Genomic DNA, 16,183 nt, shown 5'->3' with positions numbered 1-16,183 from the left:
ACATTAATATATTATATAAAAGGAGAATACTAAATCTACATACTACTTTCTCTGACTCTCACACAACTTGTGGCTTTCTTTCGAGAGCCCAGCCCCAGCTGGGTTGGGTTGGCCACCAGCTCAAACAATCCTCACCAGAATCCAACCAAGCATCACCCCAGGTAGACAATTCTCTAAACACAATTTGTATAGGAAAAACAAGGAGCAGAAATAGAAATTGTTTTCTCTTTCTTTTTGCTTTGTGCACCTCTGTGAAAAATCCTGAGAGGGAGAGAAATGTGCTTGCCACACCCTGACTCCTTTTTTTGGGTGTAAAGGTGTCAGATGTGCAGCCCAGCCGCCGGGACAGGCAGAGGCCCCCAGCAGTTGTTAGAGGAAACTCCACTGAGGTGGAAAGGAAAACAGGGAGGTTTTATATGGAAAAAGGCATGAATGGCACAGTCAGCTGGGGCAGTGCCCTGTGCCAGCAGGGTGGGAGCTCTGCTGAGTCCCTGAATCCAGGCACTTGTCCTGGAGGCCATGGGAGCACCTGCCCTGGGAGAGGAGGCAAAGGCAGGGCGTGTTCCTGCTGTCTGCTCCCTCCTCTGGCATCCTCACCCAACCCGGCTCATCCCCTCTGCCTCGGGCTCTCTGCAGCCTTAAAATAAACCTGTGGGAGTTGGAGGAAGCGCCAAAATAGCAGAAATACAAACGTGGAAAAACAGTTGCCGTTTCAGAGGTGAAAAAGCAAAACTCTCTTTATTCCTTCTCACGGTCTCCTTTCCCTTCTGCTCTTTTTTCCCTTTTATTTTTGCTTTTGGTAGGAGCTGTTTTCTCCAGTAACCCTTAATAAAGGAGGCAAGAAATTGAATGTGTTACTTGAGAGGTTTGTGGGGAAAATTGGAAACTTCTTGGTGAGGGGGCTGAATTGCAAAAATTGCCAATTTTTGGAAGAGGGCCATTCGTTTGACAAAAACTATTTGAGAATTTCTCCCCAGCTCTCGCTCTAATGTGTTTTGGCCACCATCCTGTGTAATCACAGTTCATTATTTCTGAAGCACGGATGCTGCCTCATCTGAAATATCCCTCAAGTGAGGGAATGATGATGCCTCAGGCAGCAGCACGGACCTGCTCCCTTCTCACCCTGCTGGCAAGGTGGTGGCTCCCCTCTGCTCTGGACATGCAGGAAATTTGGGGACAATCCCGTGGATAGCACATGGAGGATAGCACATTTCCTCCTGGAGGTTGGTTAGGCTCTGCAAGGTTCAAGGGTGTGGAAACCCAGGGCAAGGGGAATATTTCTCTGTCTGACTCCCAGGGGAGCACTGACTTTGACCCTCATTCATGGAGAAAGCCTTCAAAGCCTCAAGATAAACTAAAGGCCACAAAAGTGTGAAATAGATTACAGAGAGTAGTGTAGTATTTCACTTGGGTAAGAAATTTGGGATTTTTAATATGTTTGTAGATGGGAACAAGATGGAGGGTATAGGGTGTTGTCTCAAGTTCCTTTTTCTACCTTCTTCTATCTTCTTCATGGGTTTGGGTGGTGTCTTGTAATTGGGCAGAAAAATCCGCACTGCAGGTTTTTAGGGGTCAGTTATTGGGTTAGAAGGGAAATAATTTAGGTGTCACTTCTTAATTGGGCACCTTCATTTTTGATTAGGCTTAAAAGGCCTTGTGACATGAGGTTGTTGGCCATTTTTGTGCTCTTTTCCTGCATGCAAGGTCTGGTGCAGACAGCGTGCTGAGGTTTTGGTAAGATAACAATAAACAGAAGCTGAAGACTGAAAAAGTCCTGTGTGTGTCCTTTCTGTGACACAGAACTGCTCCAGGAGGGTTTCCCCCATCAGAGCCTCAGGGAATGGCCCAACCTGGGGCCAACAAAGCCATGCCAGGTCACAGGAATGCTTTCAGAGCCCCTTGGTTGTGTCTGGACTGTGGTGTAGCAGGGCATGGCATGGCCAGAGCATCTTCTGTGCCCTTCCTCTGTGTCCCAGTCCCAGCTGGAAGGGTGGATTCCCTGACTTCCACCTCTGAGCACGGGGAAAATGTCATTTCCTTTAACTCTGGGTGCTGGGTTGATTCTGCAGCTTAAATCTCCTGCTGTTCTTTCTCCTTGGAGGGGACAGGGACATTTTGCAATGTTCTGAGGTCCCAGTGGCAGCAGCACAATCCCAGCATGGCTTTGTTTGGTTCTTTACCTCTCCTGCCTCCCCCCTCCCCTCAGCCTCCACTCCTCCCCGAGCACCTGCCTTTTATCCAATTTAATTTTCACACCTCCTCCTGCCGCTGCTGTCCGTGCCAGTTATCTCTGCGCTTCTGCAGTGGGTGTCTTTCCTTTATTGGACTGATTGCCTTGCAGGTTCCCATCCCAAACTGGCTTCCATAATCCTGCTGGATCTGGTCATAGCTGGGGGAGAGCAGCTCAGATTGCCAGCAGGGCAGGGCTAAAGCACAAGGTCAGCTGTGAATTTGTGGTGCTTTGGATATAAAGCGGTGTTGTGGCTGGCTGTGTGATACCAGCACCCCAGCAGGGTGGAGACAGCATCCTCTGGGGTTTCCTCAGGGCTTCCCTGGCCATGAGCATCTCCTCTTGGTGTCAGTGCCCACCCAACTAGGGTTCCATCCCTAATTCTGCTTTTAGCCAGGCGCTCCTGGCTCCTGCCAGCCCTGCAGAGCCCGAGCAGCAGCTGGAGGACGGTTCAGCAGCAGCTCTGGCTCTGCCAGCAGCACAAGTGCTGATGAAGTCTCAGCTGAAGGCTCAGGCAACTGCAGCTCTCTGTGCCCAGAACAGAGCCAGAACCTCCTGGGCTCGGTGGCCTCGCAGGCTGAGTTTGGCCTCTGACATTTGTGACTCGTGGTGGCCCAGCAGAACGAAGCCCAGCTGCCACCTGAGCCCGCAGGGTGGGCAGGAGAGGAGAGCAGAGACAGAGGTGGTGCTCCTGATGAGAAATTGGGGCTCACAGGCTGCTCGTGCCACCCTGCTGGGAGTGCCCAGCAAGGCTTGGGGTGCTCCTGATGAGAAATTGGGGCTCTCAGGCTGCTTGTGCCACCCTGCTGGGAGTGCCCAGCAAGGCTTTGGGGTGCTCCTGATGAGAAATTGGGGCTCTCAGGCTGCTCGTGCCACCCTGCTGGGAATGCCCAGCAAGGCTTGGGGTGCTCCTGATGAGAAATTTGGGCTCACAGGCTGCTTGTGCCACCCTGCTGGGAGTGCCCAGCAAGGTTTGGGGAGCTTTTGTTTAAAACTGCCCCCAATTTCTGAGGCCAAGCCTCCAGCAGTGGTGGGAGCACCTCTGGAAAACAGAGAAAAAAGAACCAGGGGGAAAAGGAAGGGGTTGGAAAAGCTGCTGGAAGGTTTGGGGTTATTTCTCAGGATCTGATTTGGTTGGGAATCATTTCCTGAAGCTGACCCTGGTTTTATCCCTGCCCCCCTGAGGAACTCAGCTGCAAGGTGACCATGGTTCTCCCCACAGGGTGTGGGATCTGTTCCCTTTCATTTCAGTGCTCAGTGCCACCCTAGATGGGATCCCAGAATTTGCACAGGGCTCTGCCCTGACTCCACAGAGGATTTTTCCAGCTCAGCTGGAATTGGAAGTGTTGGCACTGAAATGCAAAGTGCAGGACCTCCTAACCACTGACCTTGTAGGATAGAGGAAGGCAAGACCCAAAATATGGGAATTATGGCCAGATATCATAATTTAAAACTAATAACCATGTCCCTCAGGTATTTTTCTGATATTATTCTTGCTCTGTAGATAACATTTAGCATTTGCATGAGATAATGAGATCTGGCCATGACCAGTTAGGACAGGTCCCTGCTCTGCCCTTGTCTGTGTGTGAGTGTGTCTGCAGCCCTGTGCTGATTTATTCAAATCTGAGATGATTATGAGGGACCTTCATCAAAAAGACAGAGATTATCCTAACTGGGAGGAAGGAAAGATGGTGCCTGCACAGCTGGGCCTGCACTGGGAGCTGGCAATGCCCTTTCCAGCTGAGGAAGCTGGGAAAGGGGAAAATTGCCATATTTTCTTTTTTTTTTTTTTTTCATTATTTTTCTTCTTTTCTTTTTGCTAGGATGAAAAGACAACAAAGTATGAATGGTCATAATTTAGTGGGCTCCTGGGTAAATTTGTATTTCATTCCGATTATTGAGTGCATTCCCTAATTGCAGCAATAAAAAGGAATAGTCCATCTTCTAAATGCAAGTGGTAGCACTGATTGTTATTTAATTACTTGATTCCAGTGGTCGAGGGGTGAGCCTGGAATTACAATTGCAGCTTGTATTATTTCACTGAGATTGCCGAATTAATTAGGAGAACAATGGGATTCTTCATTGTTGACATCTTAAGGACTTGCGACAAGAACTTTAAAACCCAGTGAATAATAAAAAGCCACCGTGGGGTTTTCTCCTGAGAAAAAGAGAAATGGGGGAGCTGCAGTCCCCCCCATCCCCTCTTTCCCCCTCCAATGCCCTTCCCTGTTCTAGAATGTTCTCATTCAGGAAGGAAAAGGTAATTTCCAGTCAAACTCCAGTTATGTGTGTTAATTCCTGAATATCAAGGAAAAATTGCCCGTGGTGTTCATCCTCACCCAGTGGAATTGAAACCCAGAGCTGGTATTTATGGGGCTTATCAGACTTTCTAGGGACTTGGGGAGGGTAAGAGCATAAATGGATAGAAAGTTATAAGTTCTTGTGCTTTAGGATGTGTCCTAATCTCTGCTTAATGAGGCTGAGCAGAGACTTAACCCCAGGATAAACTTTCTCTCCTCTGCTCTTGCATTTCCCTCTCAAAACTCGGTGCTGGCTGAGCCCAAGGAGACCAATGGGAATTCCCAAGGGAATTTTGGGAAGGGTTGTCCTCACCTCAATAATCTGCTGGCCCTGGAAAGGAGGTGCTGCTTTTCCAGGCATCTCACTGGGATGGTTTTGTACAAAAATCAGGAATTTTCTGTGTGCTTTTCTCATTGCTGTGCTGGCTCAAGGTGGTTTCATCCACGAGGAAATGAGGTCTTGCCCTCTCCTGCCAGGAGTGGGAAGGATGATGCAGGGAATGCAGGATGATGGAAAAGTCATTTTCTTTAGGGCTGAAAATGCCCCCCAAAAATTGTTCCTGAGGGGAACAGTTGTTCCTGAGGTGCTGCCTTTCCAGGCATCTCACTGGGATGGTTTTGTACAGAAATCAGGATAGTTTTGTACAAAAATCAGGAATTTCCTGTGTTCTTTTCTCATTGCTGTGCTGGCTCAAGGTGGTTTGGATCCATTTGGGAATGTTGGTGAAGGAAATGAGGTCTTGCCCTCTCCTGCCACCTTCCAGACCCTGGGAATGCAGGATTTTCTGTAGGGCTGATAATTTAATATTATTTTATTCTAGAGGGCAGAAATGTTTCTGGTGCTGGAGATGGCAAAGGCCTCATTGTCCCTCAAGACAAGTCAATCTCTTCTTCCTTGCAAATTCCCCCGAAATTATTCCTGAGGGGAACAACAGAAACATTTAAGAACTGAAGGAGCTGTGGGTGGGTAATGCTGAACAGAGGTGGAAAATTATGTGAGATGGGAAATATTCAGATATTTAGGATGGACATTTGTCTTGATCTACTTAAAAACAAGCAGAAATCCATCTCAGCACCCCTGAAAGTGGCAGGCAAGAGGCACTGATTGAGGTTTTGCTCTGAAAATGTTGGCTTCATTGTTTTTTCTTTTTCTCTCTCTTTTTTTTTTTTTTTTTAATTTTATTGAAAATGTGTTTCATATAATGGCCTTTGTTGTGATGTGGCTTTTACTGTGGCTGACTGAGTGTTTGTGGGGTTATTACAGCCTTGCAGTGGAGGAAAACACAAAACAGGCTCTCTCAAAAGCCTTGGGGGGAGGCATGATTATGTTAAAATAATCATCTTCCCTGACCAAACTTGGCTTTCTCTTTCCTGGGTGCTCTGCAGAGAGTTGTTCCCTTTTTTTGTCTACATCTTTGTATTGTCAGGATTAATTTTTCAGAGGGAGAAATCTCCATAAGCTGAGTGGTGCCCACTCCTTCCTTTTTAGGAGCAGGAGGTTGGGTTTCTTTTTTCCCCCTCTCTTCTCTGCAGAAATTCTGTGGCTTGAATCTGCTCCACTGCTCACTTTATTCCCTTTCAGCCTCTGATTTCCTCTCGATTTTTGTGTGAGTTTTCTGAGTTGATTGGAAGCACTTTGAGGTGCTTTTTGAAGTCCTTTCCTCCCGGATTTGTGGGATGAAGTACATTTTTTGGTCATTTCCTCCTGAATTTGTGGGATGAGGTATCTTTTGAGGTCCTTTCCCCCCTGGATTTTGGGAATTAGGTACATTTTGAGGATTTTTCCTTCTGGATTTGTGGGATGAGGTACATTTGGAGGTTTTTTTTCCTCCCAGATTTATGGAATGAGGTATGTTTTGAGGTTTTGTCCTCTCAGATTTATGGAATGAGGTACATTTTGAGGTTTTTTCCTCCTGGATTTGTGGGAATGAGAAACATTTTGAAGCTCCTTCCTCACAGATTTGTGGGATGAGGTACATTTTGAGGTTTTTTCCTCCCAGATTTCTGGGAATGAGGAACATTTTGAGGTTTTTTCCTCCTGGATTTGTGGGATGAGGAACATTTTGAGTTTTTTTTTCTCCCATATTTATGGAATGAGGAACATTTTGAGGTCCTTTCCTCCTGGATCTGTGGGAATTTGCAGGGCCATCATGGATGGAGGGGAGCTCAGGCAGAAATGCATCCCCTGCTTTCCCAGCTCTCCTGCATGCCTCGCTCCTCTCCTTAGGCTTGGCTCATCTCTCCTGCTCCCAGATCACCCCAGGGGCTGTATTTCACCTGCCTGCAAGACCTTTGGAGTCTGGCTGGGCTTCAGCTGAGCTTTTAGTTAGGCATGAGTAACTGCCTGTGCCTGAGCAGGGCCAGGAGCTTAATGAGGGAGAGCTGTGCCAAGGAATGGGAATGGGGCAGAATCTGCAGGATTTGGGAGCTGGGGTGTGGATCTGTGGGCTGGGGATGAGGGGATGATGTTGGGAGGTAGAAATACACATGTGGGTTTTTTTGGGAGAGGACAGGGAAAGGCTGAGGGTGAGATTTTGGCAGGGAGGGATGGAGAGGAAATCACTCAAGAGGCAGGGGTGGGTTTGGGCAGAGCTGTCCCTGTCAGGTTTGGAAGTTCAGGTGCTCCCAGCTCTGTTTGCTGCAGCAGAAGGAAGAAGCTTTTGGCATCTATTTCTTCTCTTCACCCCAAATCAGCTGAGGGGCAGGGCAGAGGGGTTTGCAGTCTGCAGTCTGCCTTCCCCCTCCTCTTGTCCTTCACTTCTCAACCCACTTTATTCCCTTTGCTTCTACTTGTGCCTGACAAGCAAATATCTGCTCTCCCTCTCTGCAAGAACCTTTTCTTCCCCCACTGCCTGATTTTTCCCTTCTCCAGAACATCTCTAATCTCTCTCCCTGCGCTGATAACTGAAATGAGTTCCACTCCCCAGCCAGCAGCAGCTCGCCTTGGACGGGGCTGAAGGGCAGGCTCTGACTGACAGGGGATCTCTGGCATTTTGTGGGCTCTGGTGATTTATTTCCCTCTTTCCCCCTTTCCCTTCCCGTTGGGAATTTGCCACCTGCAGGAGAAAGGGCAACCAGGCTTCATTTCCAGAGGGCAGAGGATGAGGAGGAGGAGGAGGAGGAGGAGGAGACATGGAGCTGGGGAGGGTGTGGGTGAGATCAGCCTGGCTGGGCTCTGCTGCTCTGGAGTCCTTCAGCCAGGAAACCCCAGGGGACAGCGAGGAGAAGCAGAGAGGTGAAGGAAAGAGAGCAGCAAGGAGGAATTTAAAAAAAAATAATAATAAAATAAAGAATGGCACCCTGGAGATCTGTAAAAGAGCCAGAAAGAGCAGGGTACAAAATACCAGGGAATTGACAGTTAATTTACAGTCTCCAGGGAGAGAAAGGGAAGAGAAGAGGGGGGAAATTTTCTTTGTTGAGAAGAAGCAAATGGTCGAGGAGAGAGTGGATGGTGGTGTGGAAATCCTGCTGGCTCCTGGGGTTCCTCCTCTTCCTGAGTGTCCTGCTCAGTGCAAATCCCATTTTCCCAAGGATCTGAAGGAAAACCTTGTCCTGGAGCTTTCCCCTGGTATCACAGGGAGGTTTTGAGTTAGACAAAGGCAACGGGAGAAACACCAGAGCTGAGCAAGGGCCGCTCTCAGTGTCAGATCTGGGGAACCTGCTTTTGGCACAGATTGGATTTGGAGGGGTCACATCCTCCAAATCAGAGAGTTTGGACCAAATTTGGCTTGTTGGGATCCAAACATGTCCAGGTGGGGAGTTGTATCCTGTTCCTGCTTTGTGCTCTGCTGTGGCTTAAATCCAGATTTCCTGGATGTGCTGATTTTTCCCAAATGTACCCCAGGCCCCGCTCCTCAAGGAAGCACAACTGGATGAGCTTGATCTCCTCAGAGCTAAGCCTGGCTTTTTACCTGGCCATGGATGGAGCTCAGGTGGATTTTTGTGTCCAGAAATGGAAAACCTCGTGTTCTTCCTGAAGGTGATGCACATCCCAAGGAGCAAGAAGCTTAAAGAAGGGGAAGAAGAGAGAAACAATAAAAATTCCTGGGTTTTGTCCTGTGAGCTGAGGGTTCCCTCCAGCTCCGAGCTGGAGCTGTTGGAGTGAGCAAGGTGTGAGGTAGATGGGGCTAAATATTCCTCATTCCCACAAATCTGTGAGGAAAAAACCTCAAAATATTTCTCATTCCCACAAATCTGTGAGGAAAAAACCTCAAAATGTTCCTCATTCCCACAAATCTGTGGCGAAAGGGCCTCAAAATTCTCATAAATCTGTGAGGAAAGAGCCTCAAAATGTTCTTCATTCCCACCAGTCTCTGAAGGAAAAAGCCTCAAAATGTTCTTCATTCCCTCAAATGTGAGAGGAAAGGGCCTCAAAATGTTCCTCATTCCCATCAATCTCTGAGGAAAAAACCTCAAAATTCCCATAAATCCTTGAGGAAAGGACCTCAAAATATTCCTCATTCCCACAAATCTGGGAGAAAAGGGCTACAAAATTTGCACAAATCTGTGAGGAAAGCACCCCAAAATGTTCTTCATTCCCACAAATCTAGGAGGAAAGAAACCTCGAAATGTTCCTCATTCCACAAATCTGTGAGGAAAGAGCCTCAAAATTCCCACATGTCTGGGGCTGAGTAAATAGTGGCTGAGATCATGGTGCTGGGGTGCTCAGAGCTGGAATTTGGGGTTCAGGGAGCACACAGGCTGTGTCCAGAGTCTCCTCTGACAGCAATACAGATGCCATGGTTCTTTTTCACTCTGTCTAGAATAGCTTTGTAATAACAGCAGGAGTCGGAGAGGCATTTTTATTGATTAAACAATCGAGGCTATTTGTCTTTAGCAAAGCAAAAATATTGAGGTGTCTCTCTCTTCCTACATATACATTATAAACATTTATTATGTGCAGCAGGCTCTGTAATCAAGCTGATGTTTATGATGGGCTGGATTGAGATGGTGTAATGGGAGCTGAAGTGCAGAGGAAACCTGGTGTCAATATTCTGAATAACCAGGGCTGAGGCAGAGGGGAGGGCGGCCAGGGGCTGGATTTTTGCAACAGGAGTGATGTGAACTAAAAAGTGATGTAAAATAGGGATTTCTTTGCAATGTCTGCTGCTGTGCTCCCTCCCAGAAGGTTCCTGGGGCACTCCTTTGATCAGACTCCATTACAGCTATTGGAAATTCATAATGTGAAAATTTGCAGCTGCACCTCTCTCTTGCCTGTGCTCCCCTGAGGCTGAGCAGATCCCTCCGTGGTGCCTGACATCTCCAAGTCCTCCTGCTCTGGGGTTTTCTCTGCCCTCCCCTGTTTGGTTTTCTCAGTTCCCAGAGCACTGATAGAGATCTCATCTCTTCATTTGTGTGTTTGTACCAGCAGTAACTGAGCACTCAGGGATAATCTCTGATTTTACCCTTACAGATTTCCTTTTAATTTGGGTTTTTTTCCCCTTTCTCCCCTTCTCCACATGGAAGAATTTCTCTGTAGACAGGAACTTGTGTGTGATGGAGCCTGGCTGCCTTTGGGCACCTGTGGGCTTTGAGAGGTGAGACACTGAGTGTGCTTTGTGTAACCTTTTCCAGCTGATAAACAGGAGATCTCTCTCTGCCTTTGGGCTGGCAAAAGGGGCTCCTTTTGGTGGCTGTCCTGAATTTTCCCTCATTTTCCCACTTACAAGCTCCCAAAGCAGGGAATGCAGGCTGGGAAGGAACCTGAGCCTTCCCAAGGGGGTTTATCCAGGTAGAAGTTATGGGAAGTGGATTTCTAGAAAAATCTTAATCCAATAAGAAGTGGAGCACTGGGATCTGGCAGAACCGTTTGGGGATTGTTTGAATTTCAGCGCTCAGCTCTGAGCTGTTTGTTCTGGTTCTTTGGGAAGCTGCAGAGGACCCAGGTGAGCACGGCGTGCCTCTGTAGGTGTGTTTGTTGATGCAATTTCTTAGGTGCACAATATGTCTGTGCATGGCACAGCCACCTTCTCCTGGAAGGAGGGGAGGGCTTGGCTGGAAACGCTGCCTGTGGCACAGATGGACACGTTGCTCTGTTCTCCCCATGTGATGTGTTGAAGGAATTTTGGATGTGAGCCTAGACAGGGACCTTCAAAGCCACCCAGCCCCTGCAATCGCAGCTACCTGCCTTGGGAAGACTCCACAAGCTCCCACCTCCAACCTGCTTTGGGGGTTTTCCCCTTTTATTCATTTTTGGGAAGGCATTTCCAGCTCTAATGACAGCCAAAATTAATTCCAGGGCTTGCTTAGCCTCATTAACTTTTGTTAAATCATAATCATCATTGTTATTATTATAATATAAAACATTATATTTATATATTTATTTTTTTCCTTGGGTATCAACAATCACAGAGAGGAGCTGTCCACTGGATTTATCTCAGACTGGAATGGTGCATCCCAGCAGGATGGATGGGCCTCCTTGGGTTGGGGGTTTCCTTAAAAGTCTCCTTCAGCACCGAATTAAAATGTGCCCTTGTCACTGCAGCTCTGTAGGGGGTGATTTACATTTCCTCCTTCAGATGAACTTGTCAAACTTGGTGATAATGAAGCAAAAAAAAAAATAAAAAAAAAATTACAATGGGTAAGAACGAGGTACCTTGTGAAAAACCTTCCTTAATGGAAAATGTCTTTTTTGATGTGAAAATCTCGTGTGTGTGTGTGTGTGTGTGTGTGTGTGTGTGTGTGTGTGTGTGAAGTGGTAGCACAGCTTTGATTTTCCCATGATTTAAAACCAATCAGCTTTGTCATGTCCTAGAAGGGAGGAAAGGAAATGAAGCCAGCAGAAATAAAGCGGAATATTGGGATGGAAGTCGTCTGACCTGTCAGAGTGGCTAAATACAGCCAGGAATGCACTTTTTTCTCCCTGTTTTTTGTGAGCTGAGCCAGTCCTAGAAATGTTTTCACAGTTTCTCTGTGGATTGAGTGGGGCACAGGAAAATGAGGGTGTTTTAAGAGGCATCTGTGTGCTCAGGGTTCATTGAGTTGTCTCCATTCTGCTCTGGCATTCCTTGACTCCGTGCCTGCCTTAACTGGGTGCTGCACCAGCTCTGTATGTTAAAATAAATGAACTTTTCACTGCAAAAGAGGAAGAGAAGAGAGACAGATGATCCCTCAGCAGCAGCTGTTTGGAGAAAGAATCCCACAGAAGCCGCTTTCTTGGCTAATTAGAAATCTGCTTTCCTTTAGGAAGGATAACGTTTACGTTCCTGACTCCTGTTCTTGCTTCTAATTACTTTTTGGAGAAATGAATAAAGACACTTTCATATGTTTTACTCAGAGCTGCTGAGGCAGAGAGTGCTGGGTGGGAAACGTTCCTGGAGATGGGAGAGGAGACAAGGGGAGGAAATCAAGGTGTGACTTTGCACTCTGGGGTTCAATCCAGGAGGAGCTCCAGGTTGGAGGCAGCAGAGAAGGTTAGGTGGGATCTTCTGGGTTTTGGGGGAGGCTGTTTATCCCTGAAAATTCCAGCTTTTCCTGCTGTTTCTCTGCTTAATTTAATGAAAAAGAGCAAGGGTTGTGTCAGCAGGAGTCATGTCCGGCCAGGAAAGTGGAGAACATCTCCTCCAAATCCTTCCAGTCCCACAAAGCCAGAAGAAGCCAAGAACCATTCCCTCAGGGCAGGCAGGGTGCAAGGAAAGCTCACTCCTTGTTGGAGAATTTACATTTTCTCTGGCTGGGGCACTCAGAGCCTGAAGGAAAGCCAGGCACAGGAAGAGATGGAGAAACAGCAACCAAAGCTCCACCCTGCCGTGCTTGGAGGTGGCTTTGGGCTCCCAGAGATGGCTTTGGGCTCCCAGAGATGGTTTTGGGTGCCCAGAGATGGCTTTGGGTGCCCAGAGATGGCTTTGGGTTCCCAGAGATGGTTTTGGGTTCCCAGAGATGGTTTTGGGTTCCCAGAGATTATTTTGGGTTCCCAGAGATGGTTTTGGGTGCCCAGAGATGGTTTTGGGTGCCCAGGGGTGGCTTTGGGTTCACAGAGGTGACTTTGGGCTCCCAGAGATGGCTTTGGGTTGCCAGAGATGATTTTTGGTTCCCAGAGGTGGCTTTGGCCTCCCAGAGATGATTTTGGCCTCCCAGAGATTGCTTTGGGCTCTGAGGGGTGGCCTTGGGTTCCCAGAGATGATTTTGGGTTCCTAGAGATGATATTGGGCTCCCAGAGATGATATTGGTCTCCCAGAGATGATATTGGGCTCCCAGAGATGATATTGGTCTCCCAGAGATGATTTTGGGCTTTCAGAGATGATTTTGGGTTCTCAGAGATGATTCTGGGCTCCCAGAGATTATTTTAGGTTCCCAGAGATGGCTTTGCACTCCCAGAGATGGCCTTGGGCTCTCAGAGATGATTTTGGGCTCCCAGAGATGATTTTGGGCTTTCAGAGATGATTTTGGGTTCTCAGAGATGATTCTGGGCTCCCAGAGATGATTTTAGGTTCCCAGAGATGGCTTTGCACTCCCAGAGATGGCCTTGGGCTCTCAGAGATGATTTTGGGTTCCCAGAGATGATTTTGGGCTCCCAGAGATGATTTTGGGATCCCAGAGATGATTCTGGGCTCCCAGAGATGATTTTGGGCTCCCGGAGGTGTCCCTGAGCCCAGGGGGCTGCAGGAGGCAGTGGCAGGAGTGGTGGGAGGAGGAAGGTGAAGCCCCAAAGGCACCAGAAGCTCTGCTGGGAAGGGTTCCCTGCCCCACCTCGGTCTCAGCATCCTCCTGTGGGGCACAGGGGTTTTCCAAGGAAGGGAAAACACGGAGCTAAGCCCAGCTAGCTCCATGCCCCCTTGGAACTGAAACCACTCTGGGGCTCTGGCTTAGTGATTACAAGACAGGGGGATCCACTTGGGCTGTTTGATACCTGGAGAAGGGAGCAGTAAATTCATCCCAAAATGTGCAGGGAAATGAAATGTTCAAGCTGAAATTCTGGAAAACAGCAAGCGTGCTCGTTTGGCATCTGCTGAGCAACAAGCTTTGATTGTTCGCCACGAAGGAAGGATTTAGTCAGGAAATGTGCTTCATCTTTTTATTAAGGTTATAAATATTGAAATTGGAACAAAGCATTTTACTCGGCCTGAAATGAAGAATTCTCTCTTTTTTTCCCCCCTCCCAGTAGCCCCCTGGGAGTTCAGGGTGTCTCCTCCAGCCTGGAAACTGCTGCTGCTGGGTTTTTTTTTTTCTTTTGGTGTACAAAGGGTGGTGATTTAAGCAAAGCCTTTCTCTGCCTCTGCTGAACTTTTCAAAGCCTTGAGCAGGTGTTAGTTTGCAATCCAGCAATTCAATTACTGTGGGCAATAAATTTCAAGGTAAATGTTGGAAGCTCCATCACTTGAAGTACCAATGTTTTTCTTTTTTTTCTCCCAGTCTTCAGGGGAGTATCATCAGCAGTGGAAGTAATGAAGCCTGGTTTCCTATGGATTGCTTTCTCATGGTTGGATTCTTTGATAACTAAATAATTTCAGGCTTTGAGTGCCCCAGCCACAGAAAGAGCTGGATTGTGTGTAAATTCTCTAATAAGGAGTGAGCTTGCCTTGCATCCTGCCCGTCCCTGGGGATGCTGCAAGCCTGGTTTTGTCTGGCCTCTGTTTTTGTGGAGCTGGAAGGATTTGGAGGAGCTGGCTCTGGACAAGGTGCTGCAGGTGGGTTCGTTTGTGGGTGGCTTTGCCTGTTTCCATAGGAAAACAGGTTGGAAAAATAGGTGGGTAAAGGGTATTTTTGGCAGGCGGACCCGGTGGAGTCAGTGCCACCATTTCTGGACTCTGAGAGGAGGGAGGAGGATGTTTTTTTTGGGGGAATGTGTGAATAAACACGTCCATTAACACGGTGACAAACAGGACTTGACATGCAGGGTGGTGCTTAAATTAAAACTGCTCGTTTACCATGACCAGGGGATGGGATTTCAATGCTTGGTACCAAAGCTGCATTTTTACCACAGGGTAACTTCCATTGCATGCAGTATTAAAAAAAATTAAAAAAAAAAAAAATTTAAAAAAAAGCATTTTTACCACAGGGTAACTTCCATTGCATGCAGATTTTAAAAAAATAAAATAATAAAATAAATCCATTTCTCTACTGGAGATGCAATTTTCCTAAATTTCCTTTACTTTTTTTTTTTTTTTTTTTTTTTGCTGTTATTTGTTTTTAGAAGTGTGATTAAACAATTAAACAAAAGCAGTGATAAAAAATGTGAGTGGCTGGGCAATAAGGAGGGAAAGGAGTGAAATGTGTGTTTAATTTCTTGCCTGGGAGCTCCACAGACTGAATTCCCCCAGCTCCTGATGGGATGGTGCTGGTGCTCTCCAGCATCTGATAAAAGAGGAAAAATCCAGGGGCAAAATCAGCAGGGCACAGTGACAAATCTTTCTGTACAGATAATAAGTGAGAAGCTGGTAAGTGTTAGCCCAGGCAGGCAATTAACACAATGGGTTAATGAACCAAGGGCAGGGATCTCCTCTGGGCTGTCTTTCAGCTCTTTCTGGAGGGATGGACACCTTCAGGAATCAGCAGGATTATCAGAGGATAAATGAGGGTTTGCTGCTGCTGATGGACAAACCAAGCAGCTCCACTCCTCCTGTCAGTGATGCTCGGCTTTCCTCGCTGCTCAAACTTTTCCAGGAGAGATCAGAGAGAAGGAGAGGGGAGAGAAGGGAAGGACTGGCCCCCTCTCGGCTTGATTTATGATCCAACCCTTTTGTAACAAGATTTCCAGTGTTGTAAAATATTAAATACATCCTTATATTCAATATCACATTTTGATACATTTCATGCCTCATTTGCTTCTGGAGTCAAGGACAACTTCACATTTTTCATGGCACCGGGCCCAGATTTGTCTATTTATTTATTTTTAATCACTGCATTTTTCTCTTTTTTATACCTGTATCGTTCTGGATTAGATCTTGGGAGCCATAGCAACCTATTCCACTGGGTGGATTCAGGTCTCCAGCACGTGGCAACTTTTTTGGCTTGGCTGATTCCCCCCGGGCTGCTGTGCAGGTGCCATCCACGGGGGAATGGTTTTGTAGGAAATGGGAGAGAGGTGGTTTTGTGCTGGATTTGAGGCTGAGGCAGCAGCTCTGTCACTTTGAAACAAAAGGCTGTTTTATTGAACAGCTCACGTGCTGGAATGAGGGGGATTAAGTGGGATTTGATGCCACACTTCAAGGGGGATGCACAAGGCTCCTGTGAGGTGGGGAGGGGCTGGAATTTGGTGGTGTGGGAGGTTTTTGTTTATTTTTTTCTCTCACTTTGGGGGAGAGCAGCTGCCTGGTGAGTGGAGTCAGCAGCACAGAGGAACTCTGCTCCTGCAGGGACAGGTGCCTGTGCTGAATATTTGTGATATTTGTGTTGAATATTTGTGACCAGAGCAGGGTGGGCTCTGTCCTATCTCAGCTCTGGGTGCATCCTTTTAAATCCAATATTCAACCAAGGGCTGCTGAGGGGGCTGAGAGGGGATGTGGTTTGGGTTTTTTGGGGAGAGTTCATTTCTCCCATCCCTCAGCCAGGATCCATCCCCCCTTACCTTCACTGAGGTGTCTCATCTCTTTAAGTCAACAGAGAGCAATTGGCCTGTGTTCCCTCCGAGGTGACATCTCAGATGTGACTCATCCTCTGGCCTCAGCTTGTCTTCCCCTTTTTATGAAATCCTGTTTTTTCTTCCTACTGCCAA

At 47.3% G+C, this 16,183-nt stretch overlaps 1 protein-coding gene across 4 annotated transcripts in view; it reads left to right on the top strand.

Moving 5' to 3' along the window:
* GRIK4 (glutamate ionotropic receptor kainate type subunit 4) overlaps positions 1-16,183 on the top strand; it is a 206,139-nt gene that overhangs the window by 27,081 nt on the left and 162,875 nt on the right. Inside the window, exon 1 of one of the 4 annotated variants that reach the window (XM_072918293.1) lies at positions 9,109-10,067. The exons of the other annotated variants lie outside the window; for them this stretch is intronic. The gene's annotated coding sequence lies outside the window, so the exon portion shown is untranslated. Of the gene's footprint in view, positions 1-9,108; positions 10,068-16,183 lie in introns of those variants that run through there. 4 annotated transcript variants of the gene reach the window in all.

Source organism: Taeniopygia guttata, chromosome 24 (assembly GCF_048771995.1).
Source record: "Taeniopygia guttata chromosome 24, bTaeGut7.mat, whole genome shotgun sequence".
Taxonomy (NCBI): Eukaryota; Metazoa; Chordata; class Aves; order Passeriformes; family Estrildidae; genus Taeniopygia; species Taeniopygia guttata.
The sequence above is the reverse complement of the archived record's forward strand: the minus strand, read 5'-3'. Positions and strand labels throughout refer to the sequence as shown.